The sequence below is a fragment of the Terrapene carolina genome, unplaced genomic scaffold, assembly GCF_002925995.2.
Source record: "Terrapene carolina triunguis isolate 2854851 unplaced genomic scaffold, T_m_triunguis-2.0 Scaffold136, whole genome shotgun sequence".
Lineage (NCBI taxonomy): Eukaryota > Metazoa > Chordata > Testudines > Emydidae > Terrapene > Terrapene triunguis.
In genome coordinates, this window is record NW_020664487.1 from 1,764,667 (window position 1) to 1,777,922 (window position 13,256).

Sequence of the window (13,256 nt, forward strand, 5' to 3'; positions counted from 1 at the left end):
TGTAGAGCTGGTCAGGAAAAGGTATCTTTAAAGGTACCCTGTCAATCAGGCATCTTCTTAAGTTCTGTTACCACCTCTCTCACTGGCATAGATGCAACATGAGCAAGGGTGCATGAATTGGGCTTTTATTTAGCAATTATATACACAGTGGGCACTTAAAACGTTAATTCTGGTTCTGGGGATATAACTGGTTTCAGAGATATTGCCATTTTCATTTTCAGGGGTATATCCTAATGGATAGAGCAGGGATCTAGGAGATGAGCCTCCTCTGTTGTATTCCCAGTTTTGCCACTGACTTGCTACCTAGATATGTTGGTTAGCCAACATTTTCAAACTTTGAAGTTGGGCAACTAAATTCATAGCTAGGCTCCTAAATCAAAGTGGCTTGATATCCAGAGGTGCTGAATATTGTTGCTGGGAGATGGTAGTGCTCAGAACCACTGTCAGTAAAGCCATTTCTGGGCCTACTTCTAGCTTGACTATATTGGGCCCAACCCTTGTGAACCTCCATTTTTTTCTGTCTCTAACAATAATAATAATGAGCAGTATCCTCAGTGGTATAAATCAGCATAGTACTATTGATTTGAATTTCTGGCTCCTTTATTCCTATTAAGCATTTCTATTGCAGTAGTGCCAGAGGTTCTAGTCAGGAATGGAACCCAATTTTGTTGGGTACTGTACAAACATGTGAGGTTGGCTTAAAAATTATGAGATTTTTTTTTTAAATGAATACATTTGTGGGTTCTTTTATTTGCCTTTTGGTCTGAGAGTTCTTATATGGTTCATATTTTCACATAATCATATGACTCCAGGAGCTGGAGCTTTAAGAAGAACCCCACATTTTCCGACCCTTGTGATAAACCCACAAGACAACAGAACAACAAATTGCTTCAGTCCATGTTCCTCCCACAAATCCCCCATACCCAGCACAAAACTAAGAACTGTGTTCCTTTACAAATGATTAGTCTACTCAATCTGCATCACCTGTAATCACTGGCAGATGTACTCTCCCGACTAAATGAGTGCACTTTAGTAAATCAGTCCCAGTTATTCACAACAGCAAGACAGACCCTGCCAGGGACACCGTGGAGGAAGCAACTCCACTCAGCATCTGGACTTGGCTGCTCAAGGCAGGGAGAGGCCCCACCATAAGCCCAATACCCCGCCCTGGCATCTCTCCTGCCTAGACTCCGTTCCCCTTGTGCTCCCATTAGCAGATTTTGCCCTACCGGCCTCCATAGAGGCATGAGACTCTGAAATCTTTGTGCAGTGACGTGGCCAGGAGTGGTGCCCCTAAGATGCAAGGGCCCGGGCTATAAAGCCATGCATTCCTTCTGTTGGTGTATTTGGACTCATGAACTCCCATTAAAAACATCCCTGCCTATAATATAACTGTACCTCAACCCTTTCTTCTCTCCAGACTCAGCCCTGGTCACTGGGGGGGGATCGATCTAAGCTACGCAACTTCAGCTACGTGAATAACGTAGCTGAAGTCGACGTACTTAGATCGACTTACCTTGGTGTCTTCACTGCAGTAAGGCGATGGCTGACGCTCCCCCGTTGACTCTGCCTGCACCTCTCGCCGAGCTGGAGTACAGGAGTCGATGGGAGAGCACTCGGGGGTCGATTTATCTAGACTAGATGCAATAAATCGATCCCCGCTGGATCGATCACTGCCTGCAGGTGTTAGTGCACTTTCTGTTTGGTATTCCTCCAAAAGTTGTGTACATAGCCTTTAAGAGAAAATAAATGATCAGATATCGGAGTTAAAATCCAGGATGAAATTCTATCGAATAAATTTAGTGATCTCAGCTTAGTGCTCAATGAACTACAGTGGGGCACCAAACAATCACCGAACCTGTCTTTTATGTAACTAACAAATCCAGGCAAGATTAGTATAGAATAGGGAAGTTAGCTCTGCTTCAACCTCTCTATGGCTTGGGTTGTTTTATAAAGTGGGGGATTCGTTTACTAGATTATAACCTCATTTCCTGACAATGAGGGACATGAGCGATTTGGTCTGGGTTTTAAGAGCTGGTGGGAAGTAATTACTATAACACAATTTCCTACAGAAACACAAGATCTTGTTCACCAGTACATGTGTTAGTGAGTCAGTTGAAAACCACTTTCCTCCCCTGAACTTGGAGCAGGGTAGGTGGTGCTCCACTACGCGTGTGCTAGGCTGTGAAACAGATTGTTAGACAATCAGTCCTTTGCTTTTTAGTTTCCAAAGCAGCTTGCTGGAACGCTAATGAAGGGGCCGAAAAGTTCAGCAGGTATGTACGCTCACTGTTATTTTAAGTGAGCGATGATAGGCAATGTTCACACCCTCAAGTCTGCAGCTGATGATTTTTCTTTTTGATCACTGACGCGTTCTCAAATAGCTCTTTGCAAAACATTCCCTGTTCATTCTACCCTCCCATCCCCCAGCCCTTTACTTTTTCAGCTGGTGAGATGGGCAGTCTATCAATCTACCCATGTGTCTACTTGGCCTGCACCTGTTACAATGCCTCTCATACCAGGAGCATCGGCTGCTTGTTAACAAGCAAAAGCAACCTATGTCAAGTTACTGGGTTACAAGTCACTTCCTCTTCTGTCAAGCCGAACTATTTCAGCTCTTCTAAATAAACCATCCATCCATCCATATCTGCCTTGCAGCTAAGACAGAGATGGTGAACTTGTGGCAACAGGCATCTTGGGCAAGGAGTGAAGGAATTCGTTTTCCCCTGAACTAAGCATTGCTAGGGCGTTCTTTCTCCCCTTCCTGCCTTTTGGGGATAAAAAAAATAACATGACATAGTTTGGGCCCAAACCACATAGATGGGCCCAGACCAAACCCTGCATCTGAACACCTCTGAGTTCTGGGGAAGTTTGGCGTCAGATCTGTACTTTGTGGGTTCTGCTGCATCTCTGCTTTATTTACATCAGTGGAGTTATACTAGGAATGAATTTACGCCATTGCAAAGACCGAGCCTGTTCTTCAGTCCCGAAGACATTTCAAGAGTGGTCTGAGCAAACAGACGCCTCATGGCACTGAGGCTCTGTGTCGTTCGTTTAGAAAAAAATCTAGTATGCCGCAAAAGCTGCATGTGCAGGATGTTGAAGGGATGGGGCTCTATCTGGGACGCTCAGCCCTGAATGGTGCAATCCTCAACACCAAGCCAAACTTTAGTAACAATAAACACTTAGACCCCAACATTAATGTAACACACAATTACAAATACTTATAACCAGCTAATAACTAACCTTGCTAACCCTCTTTGCGGTGTCCGGTGCTGTCACTTGGACCAATGGGACTCCCACACTGTCAGGAGGCAGCAAGTCCACTTACTCTGGTTGTTCCATATCTTGGGTCTCTGTTGTCTCAATCTGCTGTGGTTGTTGACTGTATGAGGCTGTCTCTGAAAAAATGGCAGAGTCGCTGTCCCATATCTCCCTTTTTTCCATGTCAGGTCCCGCTCGGGTTCCCCCTCATGGTAGGAAGGTGCCATGCAGGCACCCAGCCTCAGTTTCTTCCCTTCTCAGGGTCACTGCAAACACTCCTCAAACATTTTCTTGTGCTGAGAACCCCTCCGCCTGGAGTACTTTATTATGACACATCTCACAGATATAAACTAAAGTCCCATATTGTAACTCAGAACACCCCCGGCTCGGCCACCTTCTTTCACTCTTGGCTCTTCTTCGGTCTCCAGTCTTTCTTCTAACAAAGCAATAGCAGCGTCCTCCCACCCCGGGCTTAATGAAAGTCTCATGTCCTTCCCGGGTTCTTTCTCTGCTCCCTGGCCCCTGTACTTCTTTCACCCCAGTACTCACAGAGATGAGCAGGAAATATCCCCTCTGCCAGGCCATGGCTCTCTTCAAGCTCAGTTCTCTCCCACTTCTCTGCCCCGTATACGAGAGAGTGGCCAGAGGAGCGCTCCCTGGGGCCTTCCTTCCTGAAGTCTTCCCTGATCCAGGGTCTACTGCAGAAGACTGTCCCTTCCTGCAGCTTCTGTCTGCAGCTGCGACACCAACACCTCCCCCGCTCCCTCCTGCTGCTTCTTGCAGCTCTTCATAAGGAACACTGTCCCCTGCTAAGCTGGATCTGATTAATCAACTGGGCTGGCCGGCCCAGGGCCTCTGGCCCTTAAAGGAACATGCCATCCAGTTACACCTGCCCTTCTGGGAGTGGGAGATGGTGTTGCCGATTCCTCTGTTGTATGTGTTTGTCTTGGATGGCAATCTCATATGACCGTGGAGCAACCGCTTGTGACACCACTGCTGTTTGCAACCATTGCATCCCATCACAGAGACAGAGTGTCATTTTCATGAACTGGTAGCAGGTCAAATCATGCTGAGTTCTGTGTCTGGCTTTCTGTCTCTTTATACCTCTGCACGTCCCCAGTGATTCTGGCATCAATTTCTAACAACGTTCAGTGATCACTCACTGCTTACGGTGCTTGCAGGAGATTTGCTTTATTCTGTGTCCAGTTCCAATTGGCTGTGCATTACAACAAAACAGTGCCTTGCCTGGATGCTCTGTCTGGGAAATGCCTCCTTTAAAGACACAGCCCCTAATGCCGCCATTTAAAAGTCAACATTTACCTCCAGATACCACATGGTACTATGCAATTTTTTCCTAGTCTTTACCACTGAGGAAACTGGTAGCTTAGTGGCCACTTTGCTACTGTAGGCCATATGCCCTCTTCTAGTTCAGATAAGGGTTATGTGAGATCTCCAAGCCAATTTTGTAGACCCAATGGGCCAAATTCAGAGGGGATGTAAAAGATGTAAGTTGCACATCAATAAGCCAAAGGTAAATGGTATGGTGAGGGAGCAGAAAGGCAGGATGGTAGCATGGAAATGGGAACCAATGGGAAAGCGTGAGATAAAGAAGACATTGCAGAGTTTACATAAGACAGCTGAGGTGAGTCAGTCTTTGGTAGGAGTCCCTAGTCTGAGAAATGGTCTTTTGGAATCCAGTCCCAGACTCAGCTGTGTCCAAATGAGCTGGTGGATAGCTCTCATTCAGACAGATAAAATGGAGACTGGAAAGAATGTTAAAGACAACTGGAGATCTGGCAAGGTTATACGTAATGGGAGATTGCAGAAACTACATTTATGGAAAGGAAAAACACTAGAAAGGTCTTGACTAAGATCTTTTATATTGGGCAGCATGGGGAAAACCAATTAGTCTGTGTTATAAAGGGACACCTGATGAAATGGAAGGTCAATAAAATATAGAGACAACAAAAGGAAATACTAAAAGGGCTTTTTACTAGCTCCCAGAATATGGTAAATTTCATAGTCAAGAGCCTTCAGGCCCCACCTATGCTGGAACACAAGACCACTCCGTGCATGGTTCCTAAATCCCTACCTTCTTGCCTCTTCTGCTGCAGAACCACGGCAGTTTCACTGGCCCAGGCCCTCTGGGGCCATTTAGCCATTCAAGCGGGAAGCACTGAGCTTGTGATACAATTCTGCTAAAAGGAGCCTTTCTGTTACATGAAATGATTACTGTAGTATTCTTTTCTAGAGCACATGTAGTTGTCTTTACAAGATTACAGGGCGGGGAGGTGTCACCGTAAACCAAGCTTTTCTGGTAGTTCTGTCTTCAGCCAGAAACATATGGACTGAAGGACTTTTCTGAAAGTGGCTGCTAAAGTTTCTGTATCTGTAACCAAATCAAACCAGCCAATGGAAAGTCTCTACTCCGTCAAATGGATTTCCTCTAAACAGGCCATATGATGATTACCAAAGTCCTATTTTTTAATTTAATAGGGTAGTTGTATTTTATGATGTTGCACTTTTGGGGCCTGATCCAAAACCCATCAAAGTTAGTGGAAAGACTTCCACTGACTTCATGGAGCACTAGATCAGGTACTTAAAGCTTTAAATGTGCTAGATTTTAAAAGGGGGAAATATATTTGACTATTTTTGCTTCTTTATGATGTATAAAGATGGTCTGAATACTTATGTTTTCCCCCAAAAAATAATTTTAGAAATTCAGGCCTTGTTCTACCCTGCATTTTCCCAGGAAGACTGGACAACTGGAGAAACAATTAAGCTTATGACATCACAAGTAATGAGAGTAAAATCTGAACAGTTGACAAGGGAAGAGAGTTTTGGTCGGACTGCTTAACACTTTGCTCTTTGTTTTTAACACCTAAAAATGACCGACAAATTGACAAACAGTTGGGAACAAAGATGATAGTTGGAATTTAGTGACAATTAAGGACTTCTCCACCCTGCCCTTTCAATTAAGGGGTAAAACTGTTCCCCCTATATTTTTTTGACCCTCCACAGTGTACCCAAGCAAAAGTAGAGAAGACCAGCCTAAATTCCAGGTATCTTTAAGACTCAAACGTCTTATCAGCCTGATGTTTACTCACTCGATAGGATCAGCTTTCTTGGCAATTACACCTACGTTTTTCATTCTCAGAATCTCTTTAGTCTTGTAGTGGATTGAGCATGTATTATGATAGCCCCTGTGGTATCTTGTATTCCCCAGGAAATACAAATAAATACATCTTTGTGATGAGCAGGGTGTAAGAATATGGCCCTGTTTTTGTGTTTCACAGTGTAAATATTTTGCAATCTCATTGTGTTTTACAGTCTGCAGTGCAAAGATCTTACATCCTATTAGTTCACTTTTATACCGAGGCAACCTTTGGATGGTGAGTATAATGGGTTTGGAGGAGAGGCTGGGTTAGCTTTGGGGTGACATATCAACTACACCTATTGCAATATGCTCTTGGCTCTTTTATTCTCTTCAGCTGACATGTCTATCCAAGTATAATACATGTCTCCACCTTTCTCTTCAACCCAGATTAGGAACCTTTTTCCTCTTCATCCTTGAATGTCAGGGAACCCAGAATCCAAACTCTGTATGATACTTGATTTTCTTCCACTTCTCAGGAAGATTCATACTTCCCCAAATCACTGACTCCAGGAAACTCCATAACACTAATTCCTTTCCTACTTCTGTGTTTACAGGATTCCTGACCCCATGTAATGCTTTTGCAATGTAAAATGCTTTATCTGCTTGCATAGATAGCTGGTAAGTAGCTACTCTAACATCTGCACTGTAGTTGTAACCATATAGGTCCCAGGATATTAGAGAGAAAAGTTGGGTGAGGTGATCTCTTTATTGGACCACCTTCTGTTGGTGAGAGAGACAAGCTTTCAAGCCACACAGCGCTTTAGGTCACTGTTCAACCTGAAAAAGGGCTGTGTGTGGTTTGAAAGTTCGTCTCTCTCACCAGCCAGAGGGCAAGATTCTCTGTTCTTCCTCTCCTGGGTTTGCTCAAGAAAGTTGGGGGAGGAAGAGATGGGCACATCTGGCTTTTAGCTACCGTTGTACTTCCTTAATTATGGTTCTGTTCAGCATAATTTATAGCAGCCCTCTTTGGGTCGTTGTGTGAGCACAGGATAACTAGAGCACAATGCACTTCCAACACAATTCCTCCCTCCTCCAGCATGTTCTCAGTATGTCAAGAGCCAGGAATTGGGCTGGCATAGAGCATTACCTAGCTGTGTGCTGGCCACAGAACCATGATCTAATAGAGGTATTCAGAAGGGGTCATTTAGTCCCTGTTTAAAACTTCTGAAGCAGTGCAAAGAGGCTACAACAAAAGGAAGAATAGGGGCTAGACAGAAAGGCTCAGGCTATGTCTACACTTAAAGCACCACAGCAGCTGCGCCATTGCAGCGCTTCAGCGTGGTCACTCACTACAGCGACAGGAGGGGTAGTTACTGTAGTTAATCCACCTCCCCGAGAGGTGGTAGCAAGGTCAACAGAAGAATTCTTCCATTTGCCTAGTGCTGTCTACTCAGGAATTTAGGTGGGCTTAGCTGTGTCGCTCAGGGGGATGGGTTTTTCACATCCCTGAGTGACATAGCTGGGTCAATTTAATTTTCTACTGTGGACTAGCCCTCAAACAGGACAGACTTTGCTAGTGATATATTCAGTGTTTAGAAAGACCTGTATCACAATTGACATTGAGCATTCCTTTCTCCCATTCTTTGGATCTCTGGTTTATTTAAATTGTAAGTCCTTTGGGGAAAGAACTGTCTTTTACTATATGTTTATACAGTACTTTGCATAATAGGAGTTCTGCTCTCTAGTAGGCCCTCTAGAAACTATTGCGATATTGATAAAAAATATGCAAAATAATATAAGGAATGTACAGACACATTAATTTTGCCCAGTGAACGGTTGAAACTATAACAGATTCGCTGCCAGCTTAGGTCACTGGATCTGGAAACTTGAGTACAGATTACTGTATTAGACAACCTTGGATTATCTTGGATAGGTATTGAGAATCAGGGACCAATTGCATTGCTGAGGAAGCAACAGGCTTCCTCATTGTATTAGTGATACAGTAACCCTTTCCAGCTCTAAGGATCTGTGCTGCAGTGTATCTTGTGACTGTATTAAATAACAAAAAGTCAAATGCAGGATAGTGAGACTCTTTTTTTTATTCACATTTTGTTGTTAGCCTTTTGAACAGCAGCTGAAGTTTAAATAGGACTGGTTTAAAATGTAAACATTGCTCACAGCTTTTTTATCAGCTGCATTAAATATAGTCCTTAAAAAAACCAACACAATATTTTCTGTATTTGCTGAAGGATGACGTCCCTCTATGCCTTAAGCGAGTGCCAGATTACTCATAAACCTGGACCATATGCCACTGCAATTTGCTGATGGGCCCAAGCTGTTTTGGTAGATATAAAATCCGAGGGGATTATGGAGGCTCGATCCTCCCTGAAAACAGAGCAACAGTGGTGGGGCAGCTGCTTGCTCTCTTCTCTCTCTGTCTCTCAATTTAGGTCAGTATTCAACAGAAAACCCAAATGCCGTGATTGAGAATGGCTCTCATATGCTGTGCATGTGCGCAGACAATCACCGATCCCAGCTCATGCTTCCTCCCACTCCGACTGACCCTTCACAGCGTGTGTCACTCAGTGGGACCCAACGCCCAAGTCAAGACATGATGAGAAGGAGGTCATGCATAAGCAGATGAAACTTCTTATATTTCATACCAGATTTAGGATGCTGAAGCTGATAGAGTGCACAAACCTTGTACTCAAAGGTTTGCTCCCTACTTATCCTCTCCTTTTGCTCACTATTAAATACTTCCCATTACTCTCAAAAAGACTAGTGATTTGCCTCGATTTTTGGATGCCCAACTTGAGAAATGCTCTGAGACTTGCGGCCATGCGGTTTTTTCCCCCAATGTAGACGTATCCTTTAAAGGGATCTGATTTTCAGAGGGTGAGCGCTCATTGAAACTCAGGCCCTTTAAGGTGCCCGGAATTGGGCACCGAAAAAGTGAGGCACTGTAAATCACTAGTCATATTTAAAAATCTAAATTCTTTGTCTCAGTTTCCTAAACATACTAATATTTACCTGCCTATTGGGAGTGTTATAAAGACATCTTCAGGCGGAAGGTGGTACAGAATTGCAAACTGTTAACTTGATTATTTTGATGCAAGTCTCATTTGCTTACATTCCTTGCAGTGACCCTTCTTTAATTCTTTTATCTCTTTTTTTCGATATTTTTGTCTTATCACGATTCTGAAGGCTGAAACTCCTTTTTAACTCCACCAACTATTTTAAAGCATCAAGCCTAAGATTTTTTTTTAAATGGATACCTGAGATTAGGCGCCTCAGTCCAGGCTGAAGTTACTAAATTTGGCCCTAATTCAGTAAAGCCCTTTGGCACATCCTGAAGTCCCACTGACCTATTTTCAAAGGGATTGAGCACCGGCACTTGCCCCGGAGGTCAGCTGCAATTGTGGATGCTCAACACTACTGAAAACTCAGCTGCTTTTATTTAATTGCCTAAATGCAGGCTGGTTTTGGCCCAAAATATTTAACCATTTTAAAATGCAGGGCTATTTTCCTCAGTGCTTTCAATACAGTAGAGAAATAGATCAACAAGTAGAGCTGGACAAAGAGTGAAAAAATGATGCACAGCATTTTCACAAATCAAGTAGTGTGTTCCCATCACTATGATTCATAGGGCTATTGGGTTAGGTATCTGTGAGTATTCAAACAGCCAAGGGTATTCAGGAAAATGTTTCAAAACCCAGAAAGTTTCCCACGTTTTAGTGTGAATGTTTATTTATCCCCAAATTGGAATTGCAAGTTCCCTATTTGCTATTTCCTATGTGCTCTTCCTCCATTTGAAATGTTTCAGTCACCACTTAGGAAGAAAACACTATACTATGTGACTTAGGAAACCAGCCACATGATATGATTAATGAATAATCCAAATGTATGTTTGCTAACAACCTGCACTATGAAAATGATTCCCCCTAAATTTAGGAATAATTAACAGATTAAAAGACAATCGGAATTGGTTCATGAATGATTTGCTGATCAAAAGGGGGTCAAATCCATACCCAATATCATATGCATAATAATTAACATTTTGACCAACTCTGCCAACAAATAACTGTACCTTAAATATTGTTTAAAAAAACAATCTCACCTGGTCATCAAAGACTCCTTCCTTATTTTCCTCTGACTGGCGTCAAACTTGTTATACGGGGTGCATTTCCACACAATATGTGTGCATAACTGCCATTATATCTAATAAAAGAAAGGCAAAGATCCTCAAAGATATTCAAATTCCATAGAACTCAATGGATGTTATGAGCCTAAATACCTTTGAGGATCTTGGTAAAAGTGTCCATACAGTATAGCGTCAAAGAGGAAGCAGACCCATGTCATTAAATAAAGCACTACCACTTTTAGAAATTCTAACAAATAAGAAGGAGGAAGCTGCTGTTGGATTTGTGCTATCTTACGCCAACAAAATAAAGTCAGAAAACCAGGTTACGTTCTCTTACCTGACAGCCCTTTCACATATGGCCATATATTTATTTTAAACTTGCCTCCTGAGTGACAAATTGAAGCTGCTCATTGCTCAGGTCTCCTATGTGAGCAAGCCAGACGTGCAACATGATGATAGGCCCCAGACAGGAGGAGGACAGCTGGGAATTACAGCATCTTTCCATGCATAGGTTAGAAAGCAGAGAAGACGTGCAATCTGAACAGCTCATGTGTCCTCAACAGTGAAAGTAAATGGAATTCCAGGTCTGAGATACCACATGTTATGCATCTAGTTTAAGCATCCTCATTCTCATTTTTAGGATAAATTTGTGATAAAACTTCCCACAACTATTAAAAATAACTCACACTGAACAGTATTTGTCTAAAGTATTTTTCTTTTTGTTCATGTTGTTTTGCTTAATACAGGGCCAGATTCTTATAACTGTTCATGCTGGGTAATATCCATTGATTTCATTGGGACTACTCCTGGAGTAAGGTATTATTCAATGCAAGTAAGGGTATCAGAATCTGGTCCTTATTGTCTGTATGTTAATAGGCCAGCATTTTTTAGTTCATTGTGATCATCCTGTTGGTTGAGATGTCTCTGAGCCACAGAATTTCATTCAATTGGTGGATTTCAGTAGGAAATGTAACTACATTAGAGATGGGCTTGAACCAAAGCCCCCAGATCCAAACCATCCTGAACTTTGAGAGAGTTCATATTTAGAAGCAGATCTGAATCTGAGCTTCTGGGATTGCTCCTCTCTTTATAACGGGTCAAATGAGAACCCTGGATCCAAACACTCCCTGATTTCACCTGGAGGTAAAAACTGGGGCACAGACCCATCTCTTGTTTCCTTCAATTCCAGCTGAACCCACCAGGTAAATTGGAACCTATGTGCTCTCTGTAGAGATTAAGAAAAACTGTGATGGCACTGGGAATGGATTTGGCCCTAAGGATTGATCTAACAGCAGTGCTTAATTTGTGCCCGGGTTTGCCAGGGCCGATCCCCGGCACCTCTAGGCTGGGCAGTTCATAGCCCCGGCACCTCTGGGCTTGCTGCATCAGTTATGAATGTAAAAAAATTGCTTGAGCCCCAGCACCTCTTTCATTACAAATTAAGCACTAGCAGAAATAGAAGCCTATGAATTAATAGGGCTCCTCCCTGGTGACAAACTCTTCCTCTGCTAAAACATTATTAAAAATTGGGAGCCATTGGAACTACTAACCAACTAAGGGTATGTCTACACTACCCGCCGGATCAGCGGGCAGCAATCGATCCAGCGGGGATCGATTTATCGCATCTAGTCTAGACGCAATAAGTCGACCCCCGAGCGCTCTCCCATCGACTCCAGCACCGCGAGAGGTGCAGGCGGAGTCGATGGGGGAGCGGCAGCAGTCGACTCACCGCGGTGAAGACACCACGGTAAGTCGATCTAAGTACATCGACTTCAGCTACATTATTCACGTAGCTGAAGTTGCGTAACTTAGATCGTTTCCCTTCCCCCAGTGTAGACCAGGGCTAAGAAACAATTTAGCTTGATTCTCCTCTCACTTACACCAGTGAAATTCCTTTCACTTCAGTGGAGTTACTCTTGAGTCACATTGAGAAGACAACAAGGCCTCATATGTTTATGGTCCAGCTGCTTGTCAGATATATTGGCCCTAACTCACAGTCATGGGGCCCTGCACTTCCTATCACATATATTTCTGTAGCTGTAGCCAGCAATTATTGCACACTTGGGGCCCAATCCACATTGATGCTAAGGCACCTTTGCATCACTCTAGGAGTGCAGAAGGGAATAAAGAGCATGTAAATTACACTCACTTTAAGGCCCATCCCTCTACACTGCTCCAACAGTATAGAAGGGCTTTAGCGTAAATGGGAATTGGGCCTATATATCCAATAACTGTCTGGATACGGGTAGAGAAGTGTGTGTGAAAGGAAGCCCATGTGGATGTGAATGATTTTTGTTTATTATATTTGCAGACTTTTCTCTTGATTTTTTTTTTTTTTTGGTGTGTCCCAGACTGACCTAGAAACATGCAAACCTTCTCCTTTGGACCATTTTATCTGAGATGATTTACTGTAACTCCCTGTTTTCTCATGCCCAGATCTGAGATGGGGGTTTGCAGCAGAGGCACGGCTGGACTGGCTGATGATTATTGTTTACAACTTTTATGAAACCCATTTCCCAATTATTATAATCGTTCTGCAAACATTGTGTATGATATTTATTAAACGGTTTCATTATTGTCTATTTTAAAATTAAAACTATGGAATTAGTCTCAGTGCCATGTTGCCCTGCTGGCAATGAGCACACTCAAATATTTAAATAAATGTATCGGTTGCAATGGATAGATTCCCCTTCTGCATCAGTACAATACCCTGGCTTCCGTGTCCATTAAATTTCATTATTACAATGACGCCTC